This window comes from Silene latifolia, chromosome 6, assembly GCF_048544455.1.
Source record: "Silene latifolia isolate original U9 population chromosome 6, ASM4854445v1, whole genome shotgun sequence".
Classification (NCBI taxonomy): domain Eukaryota; kingdom Viridiplantae; phylum Streptophyta; class Magnoliopsida; order Caryophyllales; family Caryophyllaceae; genus Silene; species Silene latifolia.
In genome coordinates this window covers 93643004-93647792 of record NC_133531.1, presented here as the reverse complement: position 1 = coordinate 93647792, position 4789 = coordinate 93643004, and the positions used below count along the sequence as shown (strand labels likewise).

The window sequence follows — 4789 nt, the reverse complement described above, 5'->3', positions numbered from 1 at the left end:
TGGAAATGTGAAGGTAAAGCGTCAAGCTAGTTTCTAAACAAGGCCATATAAGACTGTCTGAATCTCAACTGACTAAGAAATAAACACAAGTGCCCTTCTTTGGCACAAAACTCAGTACCCAATACACAATCTCCTCAAAATGATGTAGATAAAACAGAGGAGTAAGACCGTCACAAGATAGAGATAAACACAGTCGGTCTCTTTTATTCATACAACTCAATTCAATTTTTTCTTTTTTCTTTCTTTTCTTCTTTCTGTTTCACGTGAACTTCAACTTTTTTCAATTTTTTTTGTTTTTTTTTTTTGTTTTTTTTTCATTCACGTTTTTCTCTTCTTTTTTTTGCCTTTTCAATTTCTTTTTTTCTTCCTTTCTTCAATTTCCACCAACTCCAATCATATACACACGGGCCAAACTGCAGACGGAAAAATATACCACAAAAGACATGCTAAACTAGCTTGACTAGGCAGGCTCAGTTTGGGATGTAGCTAGTGGGTCAAAAGGGAAAGTTTTGGCTTAAGTGGAGCTAAATGGGTGAAAAATATAAGAAAAAGGAAAAATTTGCAAGCACCTCCGTGCATGTGACACCGACCACAAACCCGAGTGTATGCAATTGACAAGAAATCGAATTTCATAAATGTGCAAAAGTAATAGACATGTTATGCAAGGAGTACTACTCTCAATTCCTATGTAAACCGGTCATGAATGTCACTAGTTATAAGGCTCTAAAACTCAGAATTTATAGAGTAGGTTGCCAATTTATCAGGTCAAGTCTAAACAGTCAGCTAAATTTTTGACATTAACTCGTAGATATGCGCAGGACTAAACTAATAACTGTCAATTAGATGCAAGGCTCAAGTAAAAATGACAAGTTAAAGTGCAATTTGATCACGGAAATCTATCGTTCCGACTCAACCTATATGCAAAAATAAACGTGAATTTTTTATTAATTTTCGTTTTTTTTTTAGAGAAATAAAGAACAATGCATACGAAAATTAAGCGTGATAACAAGAATGCAATAAAAGCTGAATGCAGACACAGGTATGGATGCAAAACCTCCCCAAACCAAACCGTACAATGCCCTCATTATACCCAAAAATAGGGAAAGGAAATGCAAACTAAAAAAGGAGAGTGAAGATGCGGAAAACTTACAAGATAACGCGAAGAAGGGACCTCCCCAAACCAGCCAGCAACATGGGAGGTCACAAACAGCTTCATAGTGGCGTCATAGGAAGCGAATCAAAGCAAGAAAACTCGATCGAGAGAACCGATTATTAAACAAAATAAAAACTGAAATGTTTGAAAAACAACTAAAAATAAAATCTCCGGGTTGCCTCCCGGGTAGCGCTAGTTTCAGACAGGTCCCAGCTCGACCTTCTTTTCTTCGAGCCTCTATAATTAACCTAGTCAAAACAGCTCAAAGCGCGCAGCAACCGATCAAACAGCTGCGCATGTGCTACATAAAAATGTAAGTAGCACCACAGTAGAATAGAAGCATAGGAAATAAAAATATATAAACATTTAAGTCTAACAAATTTCCTATGAGAGCTCCTAAATTTATCCACGAAGTATAAGAGATCAGGAGCAATTAACAATAAATCAGGGTATCGTTTTAGTTTAACAGATTTAAGATGACATGAACGGTGAAAAACTGTTAAATTAATTGATCAACTAGGAGGGGGTATAGCATTAAAATACGAAGCATGAGTCAAATGACGCATTGTACTATTCAAACAAACAATAATAGAATTATCGTTAACTACCTCGGGTTGGTCGCTCTCAATGACGGAATCATTGATAAAGGAATTTATTACCTCTTCCGTGCTGGGAGCAATCACTGACTCAACTACCTTCTCGTCACCCTCCTCTGTGGAATCCGTCCCGTAAATCGCAGCCTCAAGTGCATCCAGCTCAGCTTTGAAAAGGGGAGATTCACCGTAACAATTATTATCATCAAAATCGTCAACTAAAACAAACCCACATGATGAATCAATGCTCTCACTGGCCAATTCAGTCGATCGAGTAGAATTGTTACTCGATCGAGAGCTTTCTTCACACAAACCATTCGATCGAGTGGTTAAATTTACTCGATCGACTTCCTCATCATAGAATTTACTCGATCGAGCAATGTAGACTGTTCGATCGAGTGGGTTAGGCTGGACCGTGGTGAGTGCTTGAGAAAAGCTTCATCTTCATTATCACCTTCAATTTACGAGTCATAAATTTCTTCATCATCACTAGACAACTCGGGCCTTTCGTGGGAAAGACTACTGACAGGAAAAACAGCATATTCCGTCTCTGAGTCGCTATAATCCAACTCGGCAGCTAATTGAGCTACTTGAGATTCAAGTAGCTTGAGGTGAGCTTCCTTAGATTTATCGCTTTCTTGCATTTGAAGCATAAGTGCTTTTAATATAGGCTTCAACTCGGCAGCCCATTCATTCTCTTCAACGGTAGGAAGGGTTTGTTGTTGCGGTGGCCAGACAAAAGGAGGCTTGTGATAGCCTCGCTGATAGGGTAGATTTGGCGGCACAACTACAGAGGAATGGCTAGCTCGTCCACGCAGCCTGAACTCGTAGACCTCGTCATTTTCTGTCATGCAAAAGGCTGCATTGTGCTCAGCAGCACCACATCTCCCGCAGTAAATCACCTGCTGCGCCATATAATGGAACATAGGTGACGGGTCAAAGGTACTGAAGCCTTCCCTTTGACGATATTTCACCTAGAACTGTCTAGGTAGGACCTGTAGGGCCTATCAAAACAACACTAAAAAAAAAGATAAGAACTGCCTCAAGGAATAAATTCCTTGAGGCTAAAAACAGACAAAATAAAACAAGTAAATAAATAGTTGCCTCCCCGGCAACGGCGCCAAAATTTGATACGGTCGTTATGTACCAAAAATAAATACCTAAGTACAACTAACAGAAGTCAGCGGTAAGTAGGGTCGATCTCCACAGGGAGGCGGTCACTATTCACTTGTCTACTCGGTCTGTCTAATGTCACAGTGTGGGGGTTTGAAATGTTTTGACTAAACTACTGAGGTTAAGGCAAGAGGTAATTAAAAGAGAGATTAACAATAAAAAGAGGGGAACTAGGATTTCGGGTCATCAATGGACGTCAGTTAACTGCGATTAAGGTCACAGATTAGTCGATGTGTCGGTCTAAGGGGCAACGAATATCTCCTTCCGGTCTCAATTCGCCCTAAAATGCTATTAGCTTAACTTCCGCCCTCACTAAAGCATCCTATTGTTCACTGCAAATCTCACCCCTTCCAACCTTCCGGTCCAGGTCAAGGTTTACCAAAAGTAAAAGGCTAATTGCATCGATTCAACTAGCAGGATACAATTATAGCAGTGATTAACAACATAGACTAAAACAACAACGACAAATCTGTAAACTAATTAGCAATTAACAACAGTCCATTGAATCACCTAATCCTAGTAGAGAAATTAGCTAGACATAAATAATAAGAGATCAAGAATAAGGGAAAGAAGATTAACAAACATTAAATAAGAAGAATAAAAAGGAATAGAAAGTTACAGAGTAAGGATTCGGAAAAGGGAAGAAAAGCAATATCCAAAGTAACAGTAGGAGAAAGTAACGTATGATAGTGTATATTATGATAAGAGATCCCCCTCTTAACCTAATTATGAAAGCTTAAATAGGAAAACAAAAGTCTATCCCGAAATTAAGCCCAACACGGGTTAATTAATCCCGCGTAACATCAAAACCACTCGATCGAGTAACTTTATATCACTCGATCGAGTAAAATTAAGCTCAAACCACTCGATCGAGTAGAAAATCTACTCGATCGAGTAAACCTTAAATTGAATCTACTCGATCGAGTAGAAAAAGGACTCGATCGAACATAAATCTACTCGATCGAGTACTTTCCAGCACACAATTCCTGCTTCGCGCACTGAACTTCAAACGGCTGCCATTTCTTCGTTACTTGGGAAAACAGGGCGATTCCGGTGGCGTTGGAAAGCTAAGAGGACAAACTTTCATCTCCAATTGGAATCACCTGAAAATCGGTTGCATAACTCGAGATATAGCTCTTCAAAGTCATCTCTAGCAATTTGAAGTTCTTCCTTTGCTCGCCTAGCTATTTTACTTCTTTGCGCATCTCAAGACAACTACATTCCGGTTCCAAATTCACTCTTCCTCCAAATGCATGCTAAACGGACGGTAAAAGGCTCGATTTCACTACTTTCTGATCCATTCCTGCAAATAGAACATAACAAACCAAAGTAGCATATTCGGGGCATTTCGTAGCATAAAACTACGATAATAGCATAGAAATACGTGCATAAAAAGCCTAAAAAGACTATATAAAATGCACGTATCAGAGAACCTACCCAATGGTACTCCCACCCTACAACACTTGACCGGAAATTTCATTGCAAAATCAGCATTTATCCAATTAGTCGAAAGAAGCCAATTTGGGGGGATGCCTAGTGAAGATCCTCATTCTCACATGAAGACCTTTTGTGACTATTGTGATGCGATTTCACAAACCGGAGTGACTCAAGACCAAATTCGATGGGTCTTATTTCCTTTTTCTTTGATTGGTACCGTGAAACAATGGTTAAAGAGCCTTGATAAAGCTACTCTTGGTATCGACTCTTGGAAGAAATTGACTCTTGCTTTCTACAAAAAGTTCTACCCTCCGGAAAAGACTAACATGCTAAGAGCCCAAATCACTGGTTTTAAACAAAGGGACAAAGAATCTTTGTATGAAGCTTGGGAGCGATTCAAAGGAACTTGTCGCTCATGTCCTCATCATGGACT

General features: G+C 39.3%; 1 non-coding gene across 1 annotated transcript; it reads right to left on the bottom strand.

Annotated features, from left to right (window-relative positions):
- Positions 1-4682: 4682 nt before the first annotated feature.
- On the bottom strand, positions 4683-4789 carry LOC141589199 (small nucleolar RNA R71). Its single transcript, XR_012520149.1, has one exon. It is a non-coding gene; the product is annotated as a small nucleolar RNA R71 (small nucleolar RNA).